This window comes from Heteronotia binoei, chromosome 17 (assembly GCF_032191835.1).
Source record: "Heteronotia binoei isolate CCM8104 ecotype False Entrance Well chromosome 17, APGP_CSIRO_Hbin_v1, whole genome shotgun sequence".
Taxonomy (NCBI): Eukaryota; Metazoa; Chordata; class Lepidosauria; order Squamata; family Gekkonidae; genus Heteronotia; species Heteronotia binoei.
This window is the reverse complement of record NC_083239.1, coordinates 34,230,186-34,252,483: the sequence shown is the minus strand read 5'-3', so window position 1 is coordinate 34,252,483 and position 22,298 is coordinate 34,230,186. Positions and strand designations below refer to the sequence as shown.

Below are 22,298 nucleotides of genomic sequence, written 5' to 3'. Positions count from 1 at the left end.
CAGAACTTTGGGGTTTCATTAAAGCTGACACGAGGAGGGTGGGAGAGATGCTGGTTTGATCATGGAGGCAGCATGCAGCAGAGGTGAAATTGTCTGACCAACATCTGGGTTTGAATCCCCATTGTAGGGTTGCCAGCCTCCAGGTGGGACCTGGAGATCTCCCACTTTCACAGCTAATCTCCAGCTGGCAGAGATCAGTTCCCCTGGAGAAAATGGCTGCTTTGAAGGGGGGTGGGGAGGTTCTATGACATTGTAGCCTGCTGAGGCCCTTCCTTTCCCCAAACCCCACTTTCTCCTGGATCCATCTCCAAAGTCTCCAGGTATTTTCCAGCACAGACCTGGCAACCCTACCGTTCTGCCATGGAGGTGTACGGCCATGGAAGTGTACTGGGTTTTGAGCTGGACCGTCTATATCAGCCTAACCTACCCCACAGGGCTGTTGTGTGGATCACCTAGAAGAGCTGCCTGGAGGAAAGGTGAGATAAAAACTTAATACATGGCCCGTTTGTGGCCTACTAGATTCCAGGCCGCGGCTTTGACTGGGGATGCTCAGACAGTCGCCAGTTCAGTTCATGTCTCATTCGCCGAGCATAATAAGGCAGCTAATTTTCCAGCAGATCGTTCATCCGCTGACATATTCAGAGTGGTTCATCAGTTTGCCTCAGCATATTCCTAACAATATTCCTAACAAGTGCAATCGGCTGACTGAGTTCAACTTCTCTCGATTGTCGCTATTAACTCCGCTCCACTCAGAAATGGCCTAAATAGACTATTAAATCAGTCCCATCTAAGTCAATCACAAATAAATGCTGTGTTTTTTTTAAAAAAAAATCCTTCCATTTGGCGGTCATTTAAGTCATCCGTAGCGATGTTAGCAGCTGCCAATCTGGATCGGCAGCATTTTCACAGGCATGCAGTTTTGAAGAACGCAACCCCAAACCTGCCTAGCAGGCATTCTGAGTCATTCGGTGCTGACCCAGCGATCAGTTTACGTGTCCTCGTGATGGAGTTTGACCGACAAACATGGCTGCCACAAAACAGGTCTCCCTAGTCATTCAGCCTCATATTCTTTGAAACCAATTTTTGGCAACTCTGCCCACAAACTTGACATCTCTACCTCCTGTTGACAAATAAACCGGTAGGCGAAGAGGGGGGATGCAACACAATCGAAGCAGCAAAACCAGAACGCGCCGACGCCAATAAAATGCTTCTCCCCGGGGCAAGAGGAATAGACACCCTCTTTTGGGGACAATAAACCGATTCTCCGCTCCCCACTGCTAACAAAACGCAGGGCGAACGTTCCTTTGCGGCCTTTGTCTCTGCAATGAATCACCCGGCTGCGCACGGTGGCCGTTGACTGAGTCATCCAAGCTCACAACCGTGCCCTTTGTGCCCAGCGCCTGGGATGGCACGGTGGGGGACTGACACGGCCTCTGTGCCAGGAACTGCAAAGTGAGGAAAGACTCTTCATCTTCCTCCGAGGAAACCAAAGTCCTCTCCCCGCAACTTGCTGGCAGAAGTCTGGCTCTTGGGGTCCTCCTGGCCCGGGAGGGTGGGCCAGAGACCCAGAAATACCTTTCCGCCGAGGCCTGATTGGCTGAGCCCAAGGACTGACCCCCTCCCAGACACCCAGGGCTGAATGAGACCAGCTAGGGCAGGCATGGCCAAACTTGCTTAACATTAAGAGCCACATAGAAAAAAATGTCAGATGTCTGAGAGCTTCAAGGCATGAACAACAGATGTTTGAGAGCTGTAAGACATGGTCAGGTGTTTGAGAGCGGCAAGATGGAAGGAAGGAAGGAGAGGGAGGTTGAAAGGAAGCAACTTTAACTTTAAACACATTCTCCAAGCTGCCAGCCAACAGGGCACTGGGGGCTTCAAGAGCCACACAATACGTGTGAAAGAGCCACATGTGGCTCTCAGGCCACAGTTTGGCCACCTCTGAGCCAGAGATTCCATCGTCCAAAAAACACACTCAGCATGATCTCTTCAAACAGGAGCACGTGCTGGGTGAAAGCAGTCCCCGTGGCAGTTGAGCAGGTACAGACAGCAAGTGCAGGTGTGCAGCACCTGCCACGAGGCCTCTGATATTATCTGGAGCTTGCCAAAGACCTGCTAGGCCTCTGACAGTGGGTGAGCATTTGACAGCACATGCTTCTTCCCATAGCCAAGTGGAGCGTTTCAATTGCAAATCAGGGAACACTGCTCCCATCAAACTTTTTCAACACTGCAAATCAGGAAACACTGCTCCCACCATACTTTCAAAATTACTTTCTCCTATGTGGCCACAGTGGCAGGATGAAAATTTTCATCTGTCTGCTTGATAAGTTTTGGTTATTCCTCCCCTCCTTTTATGTGTGTGGGGGGAAAATATTAGAAAGTATGTCAAATCTTAAAGAGTTCAGCAAAATTCTCACAGGGGAGTTGAACAATGGAGCCCAGAAGCAAGTATGGGGGGTGGGGGACAGTAAGAAAGAAAGAGAACAATAAAATGTGCATGTTCTGGAGCTCTGCTTCTGTGAGCTCCAGCTCAAAATGAGGCCTGCCTCCATCACTTGGAATCTGAAAAGTGTGTGTGTGTGTGGGCGGGGGGGTGTGTGTGTGATGCCCATCTCTTCTGACAGTTGCATCCATTGAAAATTCTGGTATTAAATGGGCAACCACGAATGCAGAGATGAGACTCATTTCTCTCTTGCCAACTAAAACCTCCAAACTTGGTCAACAAAGGCTGTTGCCACTGCCCTTTCCTTCTGCTCTCTGCCTTACAAAGGATGTTTTTAGGATTGCCAGCTCCAGGCTAGAAATCTCCTGGAGATTTGGGTGTGGAATTTAGGGAGGGCAGGGACTCTATCAAGGTATAATGCTACAGAGTCCACTACCCAAAGCAATTGTTTCCAGAAGAAGTGATCTCTGATATTTAGAGGTCAGTTGTAATTCCAGGAGATCTCCAGCCAGGTCAGGCCGTTGGCAACCCAACCTTTTAAAAAGTCTGTTCTAAATATGCTGCTATCAGTTTTATTATTTATGACAAGCAGACAAGGCCATTACAGGTGCACTCCCATAAACTAATTGCTCCTCAGGAAGAGTTATTTGAGCACGGATTTCAAACTTCCGCCAAAGATGCGCGTAAGAGCTCCGTAGGAGGTATTTCGCTAACGCGGTACACCTACGTACCGGTCCCTCCTATTAAGCGGCGGTGGGGCATTCGATTCGCTGCAGGTGTGAGCCTCTCCTCCAATCAGGCGGCGTTTAGGGCTTCCGAAGAGCGTGCATTAAAGGACCTAATGGGGAAGAGCGTTAGCTCTCATTTGCATTGGACCGCGGACCTCTCCAGCATCATCCAATCGGCACAGTCGTCCTGAGAAACCGCTTCCTACCTAATGCAACGCCAGGTGAAACGCGAAGGGGAAAAACTACGATTCCCAAGCGTCTGTTCGAAGCGTGTGTGTCTCTTCGAAGCATAATGATGAGCAACTGGTTGAATGACCAAGAGGGGTGGATTTTTCTTTCCCAGGTCTTTCGATACTAGGCTGCCTCGGTTTGCTGGTCTCTCCCCGCACAATGCATGCCAGGACAGCCAAGCAGATGAATTCTTCCTCTTCTTCGGAGACTGCGTTGGTTCAAAACAAAATTCAAAAACCAGGTGAGACTAGAGGACTGACTCAAACAGTTTTTTTTTTAAATCATCCCTCCTGCTTAAAACAAAACTCATAGAATCTCGGGAAATTCAAAAGGCTCTTTCTTTCTCTCCTCCCCCACCCAAAACTCCAAGCATAACTGTGTTTTTTATAGGATGTCTCCAGTGGTGCCTTGAAGACCAATGAAGTTTAATTCTGGGCAGAATTTTTTTTTGTAGAAAAAGCCCAGCAGGATCTCATTTGCATATTAGACCACACCCCCTGACATCGCCATTGTTTCATACCAGGCTTTTTTGTAGAAAAAGCCCAGCAGGATCTCATTTGCGTATTAGACCACACCCCCTGACCATCACCATTGTTTCATACCAGGCTTTTTTGTGGTAAAAGCCCAGCAGGATCTCATTTGCATATTAGACCACACCCCCTGACATCGCCATTGTTTCATACCAGGCTTTTTTGTAGAAAAAGCCCAGCAGGATCTCATTTGCATATTAGACCACACCCCCTGACATCACCATTGTTTCATACCAGGCTTTTTTGTAGAAAAAGCCCAGCAACAACTCATTTGCGTATTAGGCCACACCTGCTGACGCCAAGCCAGCCGGAACTGCGTTCCTGTGCGTAACTGCTCAAAAAAAGCCCTGATTCTGGGTATAAGCTTTTGTGCGCACGCACCTGCCTACATTTGATACATTATCATTCGATTGTGCTTGATTCGCTAACTGTGATACATGCGTTATGCTGAGAGGACGCCCGATGATTCACACACACACACACAGCCACGAGGCTTGAAGCATTTCAGCTGTCTTGCCACATTTCCCCTAAGTTTCAACCAGCCGCGGATGGACCCTGGGAAACGATGGCAGGCTGCAGAAGTGTGGTTGTCAGCCTCCAGGTAGGACTTGAAATTCTCTCGGAATTCTGACTGATTTTGAGCCCACAGAAGTCATTTTGGAGAAAATGGCAGCTTCCGAGGTTGGACTCCACAGAATCAAATCCTCACTTAATTTCCTTCCCTATTTCCGGGAATTTCCCTACCTGGAGATGGCAACCTTAGTGTTGAACTTTCCCCCCTTCCCATACACCATCACTGTAGCCACGGTGCAAACATATTCATCCCCTCTTAGTGAAATGTCTCATCACCAGAGTTCCCTCGAAGCTGAGTTAGTGTGAGCTAGCGCACGGTTTTTTAGCCTTCAGCTCCCACATTTTGATCTTAGCTCAGAAAAAATGGCCCCAGAGCAAACTAATTGATGCATTAGCTCACAACTCTAATGCCAGTTGATCACAAAGTAGATTTTTTTTTCACAAGACTTCACAGCTTAGAGGGAACCAGGTCTCATTTTGGGCCGAAGCTCACAGGAGTGGAGCTCCAGAACCTCTAAATCAGGGGGTGTCAAACATGAGGCCCAGAGGCTGAATGAGGCCCCCAAGCAACTGTCTCGTCTGCTTCCTTCTCCCTCTCTCTTGCTTCCTTTTGCATCTCAGCTTGCTTTACAAGACTTGCTCAATCGCATAGGAGCTACAGAGCAAAACCTTGATTTTCTCCGTTGATTGAGGCTCCTCCCCCTCCTGGTCCCTGGGGAGGGAGGGAAAGAGCCTGAGCTTTCTTTGCCCAGTTCCCTGGATCCCATGGGAGAAATACAAAGAAAGCACATTTCAGACCAACAAGGGCTAATGTTTGAAGCATGTTTTATGGAGCCTCTAGGGTGGCTGGTGGCAGGGAAGTTGCATCTATGGTTGTCAGCTCTGGGTTGGGAGATCCAGAAGATTTGAGGGTGGGTGGAACCCAGGGAGGGAAGAGATCTCAGCAAAGTATAATGCCATAGAATCCACCCTTCTAAGCAGCCATTTTCCCCCCAGGGGAACTGACCGCTGTTAAGTCTGGACATCTGTAAGTTGATCTTTAACCTCCGGAGATCACTTGTAATTCCTGGAGGTTTCCGGGCACCACCTGGGGGTTGGCAACCCTGTTTGTGCATTGGACGGGGAAGTGATTCATTCATGGAATTCTCTCCCTCTCACCCTGTGACCGAAGCTTCTCTCATATTCCCCACTTAAACCCCCTTAATTAAGACAAAGCTTCATAGTTACATATCAGTTGAGTTTTTATTTGGGGCTTCTCCTCCAGACCTGGGGAACACACAGACAGGAACCAAGTTGCAAGTCAGGAAATGAATGCCTGTCAGCTAGAGCTGCCAACTCCAGGTCGGGAAATTCCTGAAGATTTGGGAGGCGGGATGCTTGGGGAAGGAAGAGACCTCAGGAGGGCGTGAGATCCCCGATGCAGCCAATTCTTCAGGGGACCTTATGTCTGTAGATTGGTAATTTTGGAAGATCTTCAGGGCCAACCTGGAGGTTGGCAACCATTACGGTAACCACAAGATACGCTTCGCAGTTCCCCTGCTGTGGTCTCATGCCCTTTTCAGCAGTTCCAGCGCTTTTGCAGCAGGTGGTTTTAATTAATATAAGGACTAGTTGCAGGCACTAGCCGGTTGCTGTTACACCGTCTTCAAGGACTCGAGAAGGAGGCAGAACCTCAAGGTGACAGCAGGTTTTGCTGTTGTTGTTTTCCACCAGTTCCTGCCCCCCCCCTGTCTTCCAAAAATGTGTCATGGAATCTAAATAAAGAAGCCTGGCTCACAAGCCACCTGGAAGACCGTGAAAAGTGAAAGGCTGGAGATGTTATAAATATGTGTTAAATTAAAATTCAGGTTGGTTTCCCATCACCACCATTGTGCGGCATTTAGTCAGGAAAGTGCATGGAAGTACATCCACTGGTTCTTAAATTTCCTGAACTTTTCGAAATTCCCAAAGGAAGACAGGACTTTAATTTGGTACTTGCTCTCAGCTGCTAGGACATTGTATGCGCACCTGTGGAAACAGGGAAAAATACCAGAGAAATGGGACTGGATTGTGAAAGTTTTATCGTGGAGTGAGATGGACAAATTAACTAAAACTTTAAAAGACTATGGTTTAGATATATTCAAAAAGGAGTGGAAGAAATTTAAAGGATATATGGAGAAAGAGTGGAATGTAAAAAGACATTGGACAATTTTTTAGTATTAATGAGAGAAGAAAAATATTGAACTTTGATTGGTTAGCGGTACCTTTATAATTGAATTTAAATTTATAACTTCGGGGAAGTCAAATATAGGAGGGAGGGGGGGTTGAAATATCATATGGGTTAGTATAGAAAAGAGACAATTAATTATTGTAACCATATGTTATTAATAAATTGTTAAAACACAATTAAATTTCCTGAACTTCAGCTCTAAACCAGTTCAGCAAGGCCTTTGAGAATAAATTAAAATTTTTCTCTCTTTCTGTCTCTCTCTCTATCTCCCTCCCTCCCGGGAGACCGCTTGCAGTGTTGTCCTTTCCTCCTCTGTTTTATCCTCACCACAACAGCCCTATGAGGTAGGCTGGCCTGAAAGTGAGCAACTGCCCCAAGGTCACCCAGCGAGCTTCTGTGACAGAGCAGGGATTTGAACCTGGGGCTCCCAGCCTGGCACTCTAACCTCTACCCTGCGCTGGCTCTTCCACCCATTAAAAAGGGGGCAGGCCTCTTTTGGAGCTCTGTTTACTTCCGCAATCCACTCCTTTCCTCCCTGCCCCTCCCCACCCTCCCTCGATACTTAAGCACGACCGTCCACATCTGGGACAGCTGGGCATCTTTCATCCGGACGTCTCCCCATTTCTCTTCTCGATGCCGGGGAGCACACAGAAGCTCATTGTGCTGGGCCTGTCTCTCTCTCTCTGCCTTGGCTTTAGCGGGCCGCGGGGGCTGGCATCCCCTGGTACCCGGTGCTGGGTCTGAAGCTCTCCTCTTGCTACCCAGGACATACTTGTGGGAGGAAAGCGGCAGGGATTCCTCACGCTCGGAGAGAAGAACCTCTCGGTGAGTGCTCTTTTCCCACTTGTCTGCCTTGCCTTCTGGGGGGATGCGAACGATCTGGCTTCTATCTTAATATTCACAGGCTGAATGTCCTCTCCAAGCAGGCTGGGGAGCAATTTGGCAGCAGTCTTGGGCAACAGAGCGAGAATCTCTACATCTAGGCTCTTTTCTTGGGAAAGTGGGGGGGGGGGGCTTGTTGGTGTGCACATGTGCATCTTAGGAAAGGGATCCTGCGAGCCTCGTCTGGCTCCAATATCTTCGCATCAAGAAACCAAACCAAAATTTGAATCAAGGTGCAGTAAGGACACTGTGTATACCCGGGCTTTCACTTCACCTAGCCTACCTTGCAAGGCCTATCTGGAAGGTAATGGGGGGGGGGGTAGCTTAAATCTGTGTCCATTGAAGAAAAGGTGGGATACAAACATTGTCTTACACAAGGCTCTGAAGAGGTTTTCTGAATAATATAAATCAATGTGCTACGCGTGGGCTTGTGGATAGAGTGTCAGTCTAGGACAGTAGTGGCCAAACTTGCTTAACGTAACAGCCACGTAGAATAATTGTCAGATGTCGGAGAGCTGCAAGACAGGAAAGCACATAGATTGGGGGGGGGGGGGGGAGATGTGGAAAGAAAGCAATTTTAAATGCATTTGCCAAGCTGCTGGCTGGCTTGGCCTGGGGAAGGGATTTAAACAGACAAATGCCTCTTCCAAGCTGGCTGATGGGGTGGTAGGGGCTTCAAGAGCCACAGAATATGTGCAAAAGAGCTACATGTGGCTCCTGAGGCTCATTTTTGGCCTCCCCTGGATTAGAATATGAGAGAGTCGGGTTCGAATCCTCCACTCTGCCACAAAGCTTGCTGGGTGACCTTGGGCCAGTCACCTCCTCTCAGCCTGACCTACCTCACAGGGTTGAACGGAGATCGATGTGAAGGAAATGGAGAAAGGCAGGGTATAAATGAAGTCAATACAAGCAAACGCATGCTTTCTATCACAATCTTCTGAGCCCCATTCAGAATTTTTCAGCGGGTGTTTCTACAGTTCTGAAACTGAGCTGTGCTTACAAGGACTCTGATGGGAAAACAACTGTGTTTTTGAAAATTACTTGCGAATAATTGGCTTGAAAATACCCCCCTTACCCGATCCAACCCTGTTTCAGCTCTATGTGATTGCAAAGATGCTTAGGCCCTGTTTAGAAAGGGTGGTGGTGGAAGCAGGATTCAAAGTTTGAACCCAGTGGCATCTTTAGGAACAGCAATGTTTAATTGTGGGTATAAGCTTTGGAGTACATGCGCACGTCTTCAGATATCTGAAGGCATGTGCAGGCACACAAAAGCTTAAACCCGGAATTAAACTTTGTGGCCAAACTTGCTTAACGTAAGAGCCACATAGAATAAACATCAGATGCTTGAGAGCCGCGAGACATGAACGTCAGATGCTTGAGAACAGAAAGGAAGGAAAATGGAGGCAGGGAGAGGTGGAAAGAAAGCAATTTTAACTTGACATGTATTCTCCAAGCCACTGGCTGGCTTAGTTTGGAGAAGTGATTTAAAGAGTGAAATGCCTTCTCCAAGCTGGCTGATGGAGTGGTGGGGACTTGGAGAGCCACACAATGTGTGTGAAAGAGCCACATGTTGCTCCCGAGCCGCAGTTTGGCCACCCCTGGTCTAGAAGGTGCCACTGGACTCAAACTTTGTTCCAGTGCTTTGGACCTACACAGCTGCCCACCTGAATTAGAATTCGTTACCAAGCCCAGGACTGTTTTACTCCCAAGGTCTTAACGAGGACTTAGACTTCCTCATTCACACTAGGTAATAACACCTAGCATATCCCGCCTTTTACGGATGTCAGTCAATCCTACTGTACCTTTGTAGCTTCCTATAGTCTCTGCTTAGCTCCCTTGAGGTTTTGTGTTAGTCCTGTTGTGCCTATCTTACGCCACTCCCCCACTCCGAGGATCACTCAGTTTGTTAGATCTGGTTTTAAACCGGCATCTCTTGGTCATGTCTCTTCCCGCTGCCTTCCTTTCCGTTGCAAGGAGAAAAGCACCGACCTAGTGGACATCCACTCTGATGCATCTAATGCATGAAGATGTCTGTCTGTAGCGGCAGGAGAGACCAAGAGTCCAGGAGCACCTTAAAATTAAAGACGGACACAGTTTGTGGCAGCGGAGGAGCCTTTCTGAGCCACCGCTCTGGAGAAGCGAGTGGTGACTCCTGAAAGCTCCTCCCCTGCTACGAATTGTGTTCGTTTTTAAGGTGCACCTGGACTGTTGGTCTTTTTAACTGCGTCTGATGAAGCGAGCTCTAATTCACGTACATTTATGCTGCATGAAATTTTGTCACTCTTGAACGTAGCTCTGGGCCAGTGTTCCCTCTAAGATAAGCTAGTGTGAGCTAGCTCACAGTTTTTTAAACGCCAGCTGACGCATTTTTGTCTCGGCTCAGGAAAAAATGGCCCCGCAGCAAACTCATTTATGCAGAAGCTTACAGCTTTAATGCCAGGAGCTCACAACGTAGAATTTTTGCTCGCAGGATTCCGCAACTTAGAGGGAAACATTTCTCTGGACTCCTATTTGATTCAGCTCTGGTGGAGGCATTCTTAGCAAGCACTGGCATTCACACCTCTTCAAAGTCCTCACCCTGTTCCAAGTTTGTGGGGTGAATGACGTGATCGCTGGGCTCACATGCCTTTAGTGGCGAGGATGGTATAGTAATTAGAGTGCCTCTGGGAGACGCCGGTTCAAATCCTCACTCTGCCGTAGGTGCTTGCGGGATGACCCTGGGCCAGTCACACACTCTCAACCTACCCTACTTCACAGGGCCATTATGAAGAAGAGTGAAGAATGTTGTAAGCAAGCCAGTTCAGATCTTAGTTGGGGAGAAAAGTGGGGTAGAAATGGACTAAAACAAAGAACAACACCCATCAACTTTGGTGGTGCCTTTAACGGGACTCAAAGCGCTCTCTTATGTATGAACAAATTTGTGCACCACCGAATATTTCAATGCAGAATCTCCAGTGCAGAACAAATCCTCAGATCTGTGCATGAACTAATCCTCAGATCCAGGCCTCATTTTGGGCAGGAGCTCACAGGAGCAGTGTTCTGGAACCTCTAAATGTTATTGTGCTCTTTCTTTCTTAAAACCCACCCCCATCCCCCACGCTTGCTTCTGGGCTCCGTTGTTCCGGTGTGAGAATTTTGCTGAACTCTAAATTTTCTAATATTTTTTTCCCCACCAAAAATGGGAAAATAACCAAAACGTATAAAGCAGACAGATGGAAATCTTCATCATGCCACTGTGGCCCTATAGGAGAAAGTCATTTAAAAGGTATGACAGGAATAATTGTGACCGTTATAATTCAAGAAGCGTTTTAAAGTAGATGCTGAGCTGATATAATTTAGTACACCTCCCAGTGATGTCGGGTGTGTGGCATAAGCAAATGAGTTGTGCTAATGAGCTCCGGCACCTTTTCCCCTACAAAATGACCCCCGCTGAGATCTGTGCGTGAACAAATTTCCAACGTAGGTCTCATAAAACTGTTGGACAGCTTGTCTTTTCAAGACCAAAACTGAAGGGCTAGAGAAGAAGGCTCCGCTTTGGTGTTTGCTTATGATGGAGAATGGGGGGCTTTATTGGCAGAAGGTCCCCTGACAACCCCTGCAAAAGGATCATGGGTAGGTTGTGTTGCAGAAGGCCTGATGGTTTGAGAAGCTGTCTGTCATGGCAGACAGATGATTGGTCCACTTTTGTCCCGCCCTTCTGAAAAGCAGCTCAAGGTGGTAGAGCATCTGCTTGGAATGCAGAAGGTCCCAGGTATCTCCAATTAAAGGACCAGGTAGGAGGTGATGTGAAAGACCTAAGCCTGAGGCCCTAGAGAGCCACTGCCAGTCTAAGTAGACAATACTGACCTTGATGGACCAAGGGGCTGATTCAGTGTAAGGCAGCTTCATGTATGTTCATGTGTGTCTCTCCCCTTCCACATTTTATTCTCATACTGATCCTGTCGGGTAGGTTAGTACTGAGAAAGGAAGTGACTGACCCCAAAGCTCTCAATAAAACTCATGGCCAGGGCTCTATTTGTAGCAGGAACTCCTTTGCATATTAAGCTACAGCCCCCTGATGTAGCCCAGCCTCCTGGAGTTTACAGTAGGCCATGTACGAAGAGCCCTGTAAGCTCTGTAAGCGGTTTACAGTAGGCCATGTACGAAGAGCCCTGTAAGCGGGACTTGGCGCAGTTCCGCAGGGCCTGTAAAACGACCCTCTTCCGGCTAGCCTATACCTAGCCAGAATGACAACTGATGTAACTGGCCAGCCATCTGTTTACAGTAAATTGAAATATTCTGTTTTAAAGTTTTAACTGTTTAAATATTTAATTGTTTTTATACCTGAAATTGTTTAAATTTTATGTTGATTAATTGTTGGAAGCCGCCCTGAGCCATCCGTGGGAAGGGCGGGATATAAATCCCAAATAAATAAATAAATAAAAATAAGCTCTTGGAAGTTTGGCTACATCAGGGGTGGGTGGCCTAATATGCAAATGAGTTCCTGCTACAAAAAAAGCCCTGCGCAGACTTGGGATTTGAACACAGACCCTAGTCCAGCACTCTAAATGACTGTGCAACGGAGTCAACTTGATACAGCAAGCTGTTTCCCAAGAAACACTTTTAGGCTGCAGATGATGCGGGATACAAAGCCAAAAGGAGTGTTACCGTCTTCTGAATACAAGCTGTTCCCCCTTTGCCCAAATGCTGCTTTTAAAGACTTCCCTACATTTACTGATCCTCGTGTTGCCAACTTGAGACTGAGAAATTCCTGGAGATTTTGAGGGTGCAGCCGGGAGAGAGAGGAAGAGGAGACACCCTGCGAGGCAGGTGGGGCTGAGAGAGCTCTGAAAGAACTGTGACTGACCCAAGGTCACCCAACTGGCTGCATGTACAAGAAGAGGAGTGGGGAATCACACCCAATTCTCCAGACCACAGACCACTACACCAAACTTAACCGCTACACCAAACTGGCTCCCCAGGTGGGGTTGAGGGACGGCAGAGACCTCAGTGGGTGTAATGTGATGGGAGTTCACCCTCCAAAGCAGCTGTTTTCTCCAGGGGAACAGATCTCTGTAGTCTGAAGAACAGCTGTAATCCTGGCACCTTCTCCAGGCCCCACCTGAAGGCTGTGACGGCCACCCCTAGGTCTTGCTGCTGCTACTGCTTCCTACTGGTAGGGCTCTAATGAGCTACTTTAACACTTTAAAGTGTTCATGAGTTGCTGTCACAGCAGAGATTTCTCACTTCAGTATTTTAGCCTACAGCAAGAAGACAATGACTGATTTTTTTCCCTGGCGCCTTTCACAGATGCACAGTAAACTTTTCTCCAGCACTGTATCTCCAAGGAAGGGAAACATGGGGTGGAGGAGGGGAGAGAGATTATTGGCAGGAGGAGGAAACAGGACTCCAAAAGGAATGAGCATTTTACAGTCCTAAAGGAAATCAACCCTGACTGTTCCCCCTGGAAGATCAGATGTCAGATGCTGAAGCTGAAGTTCAAATACTTTGGCCACCAAATGAGAAAGAAGCACTCACTGGAGAAAACCCTGATGCTGGGAAAGACAGAAGGCAAAAGAGGAAAGAGGCGGCAAAAGATGAGATGGCTGGACAGCGTTACTGATGTAACATGAATTTGAGCGGACTTCAGAGGATGGTGGAAGACAGGAGGGCCTGGCGTGAATTGTCCATGGGGTCGCAAAGAGTCAGACTCGCTGTGCGACTGAATAACAAAAATGCACATATGGGTGTATCCAGCAGGGGGCAGCAGGGATGCAGGCAAAAGAATACATTTCATTTTTGTGCGGTTGGAATCTACTTAGTTTTAATAGCTGGGGAAACAAGGAACTACGGTAGCACCATCAATAACCAGTACCCCATTTCCACCTGTTTATTTTCCCACTCTGTGTATTGTTGTTGTAATCGTCATTATTATTATTTTCCAAATTTGAACCAAAATAGCAACTGTAACAACATGTGTTATTTATAGAATGCTTTTTTTTCTGATTGCGGGAGGCCAAATTGCTCAACGCTGGAGTGTTATCTTGCATTCCAGCGACAGAATTTCTCACTCCGGTAACTCTATCTAACCACTCAGCTAAGATACAGCATGTGTTGAAATCCTGAACAAGTGCAGCTTTTGAAAGCTAGAGTTGTACTGTGATAGTCTCAGATGGGTAGCCTGGCAGCAGAATAAAACCGACAACTGTGGTGGGGGGACCTGAAAAACAAAATTTACTCCTGCATTAGGATTTAATGAGCCGGTTTTGTCTTCGTCAGATGCACAAAACGTTCAGCGGTGGGACACAATTGTACACTCCGGTGCCTCTGGACTCGGGGTGGAATAAACCTTTGTTTCTAAGGTGCCCCCCTGGATTCCTGTTTTTATACGGTTATCCTATGCATTCGGAGACATCTTTTATTTATACAAAATATTTAATCCTGCTACTCCTGCTGTTCTTACAAAACCCTGAATCAAAAACATGCATACATAAATAAAATGTGGTGCCAGAACAAACAAAAAAGCAGCATTTATTTTCCAGGTGCTAAGGAAATGCTTCTTTCGATATTCGATAAAGGAACCCCCTTGCCTAGGAGAAGGTTGTCTCTTGCTAGGGATGTTCTAACTTCTAGTTTTCCTGACCTGGGATCAGACTAGATGACCTCTTAGAGCCTTCCAACCCTAGGGTTCCAACAGTTCAGTCCTATGCAGAGCTACTAAGCATATTGATTTCAGTAGGCTTAGGCTGGGATCACACACACTAAATAACTTTCAGTCCACTTTCAATGCATTTTCCAATTGGATTTCATTGTGTGAACTGGCAAGATCCAGTTGGAAAGTGCATTGAAAGTGCATTATTCAGTGTGTGTGATCACAGCCTTAGACTGAAGTATTTTTACATAGGATTCAGGTAGGTAGCCGTGTTTGAGTGCAGTGGCATCTTTTAGAGCATCGAAGTTTAATTCTGGGTATAACTTTTCATGTGTAAGCACACAATGTAATGTATCACGCTCGGGGCTTTTTTTGTAGCAGGAACTCCTTTGCATATTGAGCCACACACCCCTGATGCAGCCAATCCTCCAAGCGTTTACAGGGCTCTTAGTACAGGGCCTACTGTAAGCTCTTGCAGGATTGGCTACATCAGGGGTGTGTGGCCCGATATGCAAAGGAGTTCCTGCTTCAAAAAAAAAAAGCCCTGTGTATCTGAAGAAGCGTGTGTGCACATGAAAGCTTATACCCAGAATTAAACTTTGGTGGCCTTGAAGGGGCCATGGGACGTAAACTTTGTTCTACATAAGAATGTCCTGTAACCATGTCATTGTACATTAAGTTACATCTACATCTGGATTGTGGCTGTGAGAGTTGGACCATAAGGAAGGCCGAGCGCAGAATAGATGCTTTTGAGCTTTGGTGCTGGAGAAGACTCTTGAGAGTCCCTTAGACTGCAAGAAGATCAAATCAGTCAGTCCTAAGGGAAATCAACCCTGACTGTTCCCTGGAAGGTCAAATACTGAAGCTCAAATACTTTGGCCACCCAATGAGAAAGGAGCACTCACTGGAGAAGACCCTGATGCTGGGAAAGATAGAAGGCAAAAGAAGAAGGGGACAGCAAAAGACGATATGGCTGGACAGCGTTACTGATGTAACGAACATGAAATTGAGCAGACTTTGGAGGATGGTAGAAGACAGGAGGGCCTGGCATAACTTTGTCCATCGGATCGCAAAGAGTCTGACTTGACTGTGCGACTGAACAACAAACATCTGGATTTCAAAGGGTGTAACTTTGTATAGGGCTGCACTGTTGACTGATAATACTGCCAATAACCATTTACTGGCTGCTAGATGGCACAGAAATGTATTGACATTTATTTATGAAATAAGAAGGTTTATTGTGGCTATTTACTGCCACCAAATTCCCCCTCCCCTGATGTTGCAGAAACATGCTAATAAGTTGGCTAATCGTGGGCTTATTTCTTATGATTTCTTAAAACTTTTTTTAAAAACCCTGCATTTCTGCATAGATGCTCCCCAAGCAGTTTAGAATAGCATCAAACTCACAATCAGAAAGGTAGAAACACAGTATAAAAGCAAGAAACAGTAGAGTCAAAAATCATAGTTATCATGGCCAGTACAATGTCAGGCTTCCATAAGTACACCCTCGCCATGTATTGCAATGCAAATCAATCTCCATCAAGAACACAGTGGTTTCTATTACCTTCATGAAAACCAAGAGGGAAGGTGCCAGATATGCCCACATAGGAGGAAGTACAGTTGCCAACTGTAGGTCAGGAAATTCCTGGGGATTTGGGGGGAGAGCCTGGGGTGGCTGTGGTTTTGGGAGGGAGCAGGGGAGGGATGGGCTATCATAAAGTCCATCCTCCAAAGCTGCCGATTTGTCCAAGGGAACTCTGTAGTCTGGAGATCAGTTGAAATCCTGGGAAAACTCCAGGCCTCACCTGGAGGTTGACAACCCTAGGAGAAAGGAGTTTCATAATCTCAGTACTACCACCAAAAAGGCCCTTTTGGCCATAGTCATCCACTTGGACACATATTATCAGAAGTGCCCTGCTGGATCAGAAAAATGGTCCATCTAATGCAAGATTGTGTTTCATATGGCTGCTCTGGAGGGCCACCGGACAGGGCACAGAGGCTAAGGTTTTCACCAACTAAATCGGGTGGCCGAACTGTGGCTCCAGAGCCATGAGTGGCTCTTTTGCTCATATTGTGTGTCTCTCAAAGGTCCCACCGCCCTGTTGGCTGGCTTGGAAAAGGTATTTGTCTCTTTAAATCACTTCTCAAAGTGAGCTGGCAGCCTGGAGAATGTCTTTAAAGTTAAAGTTGCTTTCCTTCCTCCCCCCATCAATTTTCCTTCCTTCCCTCCCTCCTTCTCTCAAAATCTAACGTTCATATCTTGAGGCTTTCAAACATCTGACATTTATTCTATGTTGCTCTTACGTTAAGCAAGTTTGGCCACCCCTGGACAAAATGAGCTGTTATGCATTTGTCAACTGTCTCTGGACATGGAGATTCCCATCTGTCACTTTGGCTGATGGACCTCTTCTCCATGCATCTGCCAAATTCCTTCCAGTGTACCCTCAACAGGGCCTCATCCAGCTATGTCGGTGTCCAAAGCAGGCTAGGCCTGCGGATTTCACAATTTAGCAAGTCAAATGCAACCAACCAGTCTTCTACTGTGGCCAAAAGATACCACCGGTCTCCTGCTTTTCCTCAGAGCTGGTGGAAAGGGCCATCAAGTTGCAGCCAACTTACTGATACCGTGTAGGGTTTTTGAGACAAGAGACGTTCAGAGGTGGTTGCCATTGTCTGCGTCGCGAACTTCGTCTTCCTTGGTGGTCTCCCATCCAAGTACGGACCTGGGCCAGTCTTGCTTAGCTTCCGAGATTTGATGAGATTGGGCTAAATTTGGAACTGCAAGAAGATGGAGACTGTCAACACCCAGCTGGTTACAAAGCACCACAGCTTTCCAGTTGGTGAGGCCTAAATTCTTCAGGCCAACTCTTGCCCAAGAAGGATCTCCCTTTTCTCCCTTTCTCCCTTTCTCACAATACAGGAACTCGTGGGCACTCAATGAAATGGCTGAGCAGTCGGCTTAAAACAGATAAAAGGAATTACTTCTTCATCCAAAGGGTGATTAACATACGGAATTCACTGCCACAGGAGGTGGTGGTGACTGCAAGCATAGCAAGCTTCAAGAGGAGACTGGATAAACATGTGGAGCAGAGGCCCATCAGTGGCTATTAGCCACAGGGTATTGATGGAACTCTGTCTGGGGCAGTGATGCTCTGTACTCTTGGTGCTTGGGGGGCATAGTGGGAGGGCTTCTAGTGTCCTAGCCCCATTGATGGACCTCCTGATGGCGCCTGATTTTTTGGCCACTGTGTGACACAGAGTGTTGGAATGGATGGGCCATTGGCCTGATCCAACCTGGCTTCTCATGTTCTTATGATCCAAGAAGTTTGCTCTTGCGTAAAAAGTTCTGATCCTGCGGAAATGATAAGGTTGCTCGCCAAATTCAAACGGCCCACTCGGAAAGTACAAATATATGTATTGGGCTGATATTTTCTCTCCCCGTTCATCGCGTTGACCTTCAGAAGATGCCTCCAAGTTGCCCTTGATGCTGACTGCTCGTGGATCTCCCAAGTGGCGTCTCTGACAGCTGAGTCCTCCATTAACATCATGGTGTCGCCCAGGCAACGCAATGACAAATTGCCCGGCTTCTTTTTGACAGCTTTAAAAATTATTTAAGAACTTCAGAAGTGTTCTTTTCCCTTCACAATACGGGGACGCTGCATTATAACAATTTGAAAACATGACAAACTGTCTCACCATATGCTGGGCTCTTAAAAACTTAATGAGCTGAAATCCATTTGGATGCAAACACGAGGCGCCTGTTTACTTCAATGTATCTTTAATGTATGGCGATATTTTTAGAGTCTGTGCTGCTTTTTTTCCCCAAAAAGTTTTTTGGGGGGAGCCAAACAGGGAGGGTCCGTGACTCACTGGGTCAACTTTGCAAGCAGAAGAGGCCATGTTCCATCCCCAGCATCTCCAGTTGAACGATCTCGAAAAGCAGATGCTGGAAATACCTTTCTAAGAGGCCAGGCAAGCTGCTGCTAATCACAGAAGGCTGTTGTGCCGTTCAAAAATTGCATGTTTTGTGCCGTTCAAAAGTTGCCAACTTCCAGGTGGTGGATGGAGATGTCCTGCGCTCTGAGAGCCAGTTTGGTGAGTGGTTAAGTGCATGGGCTTTTATCTGGGAGAACCAGATTTGATTCCTCCACCAGCAGCTGCTGGAGTGACCTTGGGTCAGTCATAACTCTCTTGGAGCTGTTCTCTCAAGAGCAGTTTCTGTCAGAGAGCTCTCTCTCAGCCCCACCTACCTCACACAGTGTCTGTTGTTGGGAGGGGAAAGGAAAGAAGATTGTAAGCTGCTCTGAGACTCTGAATGAAGGCCGGGGTATAAATCCAATTTCTTCCTCCTCTTCTCCAGGAGAAAGAGATCAGTTTATCTGGAGAAAATGGGTGCTTTGGAAGGTGGATTCTGTGGTACTATACCCCAGTGAAGGCCCTCCCCAGACCCTGTCCTGCTCAGATTCCAACCCCCAATCTCCTGGTATTTCCCAGTCTGGAGCTAGCAATCCTACATTAAACTCTGGTTTAGTTACACTAACCATAACTACAGTGGAACAAAGTTTGAGACCAGCAGCACCTTTAAGACCAAAAATTTTGTGGATGCGCTCTTCTTCAGATATCTACTATATATAGCTACTGTGGCTGTCTGAATGCAGGTCATTGTGCGCACTTATTTACTGAGATATGAAGGAGGAGGAGATTGCCCCCCCCCCTCCACTTGGATTCTCAGAGCGGTTTACCATCTCCTTTCCTTTCCCCTCTCCACGACAGACACCCCATGATGTAGGTGGGGCTGAGAGTGCTCTGACTTTCTGCTCTTGAAAGAACAGCACGGAGAGAACTTGTGACTGACCTAAGGTCATTCCAGCAGGTGCATGTAAAGGAGTGAGGAATCAAACCTGGTTCTCCCAGGTTAGAGCCTGCGCCAAACTGGCTCTTAACTTTTCTTCCTTTCTTTTCTGCCTTACAACATCCTTCCTTGCAGCTGCATTTGACCATCACAACCACCACCCTGTGAGGGAGGTGAGGCTGAGACGGAGTGACCGGCCCAGGGTAATTCAGCATGCTTTCGTGGCAGAGTGGGGATTCGAACCTGGGTCATTCGGATCCTAATCTTACACTTGGAGTCACACTATAATTATCTGCCAAAGCAGAGTGGGCCTGAAGGCAGAATCTGAAGTTGGTTGATTGACTGCAATTACGGTAGTCATAACTGTGCTTTCTCCTTCCTTGGAGGTTTTTAAGCAGAGGCTAGATGACCATCCGGCAGCAATGCTGATTCTGTGAACTTAGGCAGAGAATGGGAAGGAGGGCAGGATGGGTTGCATCGGTGCTTAGTTCTTTTGGCCCTTACTTATGTGCCCAGGGAAATGCTGGTTGCCGCTTTGGGGTCAGGCAGCAACTTTTAAAAAACCTTTTAAGAGCCCCGTGGTGCAGAGTGGTAAAGCTGCAGTACTGCAGTCCGAGCTCTCTGCTCGTGACCTGAGTTCGTAGCCAGCTCAAGATTGACTCAGCCTTCCATCCTGCCGAGGCTGGTAAAATGAGTCCCCAGCTTGCTGGGGGGAAAGTGTAGATGACTGGGGAAGGCAAGGGCAAACCACCCCGTAAAAAAAAGTCTGCCGTGAAAAAGTCATGATGCGATGTCACCCCAGAGTCGGAAATGACTGGTGCTTGCACAGGGGATTACCTTTACCTTTAGCAATTTTTCATCTGGCCAGTTTGGCCAGAGATCCTGGGGAGGGTTGTGGAGTTTGTTTGTTTGTTTGTTTTGCCATCTTCTGGGCATGGAGCAGGAGTCACTGGGTTTGTGAGGGGGAGGGGTTTGTGTATTCCCTGCATTGTGCAGGGGGTTGGACTGGATGGCCCTGGAGGTCCTTTCCAACTCTGGATGGCCCTGGAGGTCCTTTCCAATTCTATGTCTGAATGAAGGCATCCTGGCTCAGTCTCTGGTGTTGCCCTCTGAGGCAACAGAGAGAAGGAAAGGAAACCATTGCTTATTGGGGAGAACCAGGATTTCAGCAATAACGATGAGCAAAATCCTGGTTTCATAAAACAAAGCACAGTTAAAATAAACCTGGGTTTCAAGCTATGTCTGAACCAAGCCACTTATTAGGCCAGATGGACCAATGGACCAAGTCAGTTTCTGGCCCCTTCCTGCGTGAGCTGAGCTCCCAGGGGCTGGGAGAGGGAACACTTGCCCAGTCCTGTGCCCTGTTCATTGACCCTCTTGATGTTAAATGCTCAAGTGGATGGCTGTGGCCAAAAGGGTCTTTTTGGTGGTGGCGCTGTGATTATGGAATGCCTTCCTTGTAGGGTTGGGAGATGCCAAAGAGCAATCACATAAAGGATGAGCAACCAATGACCTGAACAAGCTACTGTGATCAAAAATTACTAAGTGCCATTAACAAACAAGAGAAGAAATTTAATCTAACAGGTGTATCTATAAATCAATATACAGAATATTAAAAGCTTCATATACAACTTCACAGCAGAAAATCATCTTCAAATCCCAGAAAAAAGTTGCGACAGGTTTGTTAACTTCAACTTCCTGTTTCATTTTCTTTTTTTTCTGGGATTTGAAGATGATTTTCTACTGTGAAGTTGTATATGAAGTTTATAATATTCTGTATATTGATTTATAAACACACCTGTTAGATTAAATTTCTTCTAGTTTGTTAATGGCACTTAGTAATTTTTGATCACAGTAGCCTGTTCAGGTCATTGGTGGCTCTTCCTTGTAGGGCTGCCAGCCCCCAGTGAGGCTGGAGTTCTCCAGAATTATAAATGATCTCCGGATGACAGAGATCAGTTGCCCTGGAGAAAATGGCTGCTTTGGAGGATGGACTTTATGACACTGTGCCCCTCCCCGGAGATCCCTCCCCTCCCTAAGTTCCATCGCCACATCTCCAGGAATTTTGCAACCCTATATGTGAGTGTGACAAAAATGAAATGGGAGGAGGGACTCAACTCAAGATATAGCCGTGATTATGAGGATCAAGCTGTCAAAATAAATTGCTATAAAAATTGTTGTTCAGTCACAGAGTCAAGTCCGACTCTTTGCGGCCCTATGGCCAAAGTCACACCAGGCCCTCCTGTCTTCCACCATCCTCTGAAGTCCACTCAAATTCATGTTAGTTACATCAGTAACGCCGTCCAGCCATCTCATCTTTTGCCGTCGCCCTCTTCTTTTGCCTTCCATCTTTCCCAGTATCAGGGTCTTCTCCCGTGAGTGCTCCCTTCTCATTTGGGGGCCAAAGTGTTTGAGCTTCAGCATCTGACCTTCCAGGGAACAGTCTGGGTTGATTTCCCTTAGGACTGACTGATTTGACCTTCTTGCAGTCCGAGGAACTCTCTTCTCCAGCACCACAATTCAAAAGCAGCTATTCTCCTGCGCTATAAAAATACAAATATTTATTGTGGTGTACACATTAGTAAAAGATAAAATAGGTTAAAAGAAATGGTCCAGATATCAGAATCTTGAAACTTTGTACTCTCTTGATTGTTCTCATCAAACCAGTCCTTGTTCTTCCTTGTGGAGAACCCGAGGAATTCTTCAGAGATCTGCAGGACGTTAGTTTTTAGGTGTTTCCAGAGTGCTTCTGGAGAAGGGTCTGCGGGGCAACTGGGGTCCTCAATTCTTGACTGGAGTTTTGCCTGGAAGGCAGCTTTAACTTCGGCTGACTGGAGACTGCCAACCTGAAACTTCCTCCGAGGGATACCTCCTCTCCATACTGAACCGGTGGTCGGAGTATTTTCAGGTTCTCTTCAGTGCCAACATAGAGATAATAGTTAGACATATACAATTGATGGATATATCATGACCATTAGACCATAGGTATTATGGCCTCCTAGGGCCTTCCTCAGTAGTCAATATTACTATTATAAAACAATACACATCCAGGGGTGAATTTATGAAAAAAAGGGTTTTCTTTAAGGTCAAGTTTTGCGTTCTCATATGAGGTGCAATAACTAGAAGTTTTAAATATTAAAATATTAAAAACATTAAATATTTAAATATTCTCTCATGGCAACTGCACATGCTCTCCAAATTGTTCTGCACTTGTAGCAA

At 46.8% G+C, this 22,298-nt stretch overlaps 1 protein-coding gene across 1 annotated transcript in view; it reads left to right on the top strand.

Moving 5' to 3' along the window:
* Positions 1-7,320: 7,320 nt before the first annotated feature.
* The window catches only part of MAG (myelin associated glycoprotein), a 97,179-nt gene continuing 82,201 nt past the window's right edge, over positions 7,321-22,298 (top strand). Inside the window, exon 1 of the mRNA XM_060257829.1 lies at positions 7,321-7,539. The gene's annotated coding sequence lies outside the window, so the exon portion shown is untranslated. The remainder of the gene's footprint in view (positions 7,540-22,298) is intronic.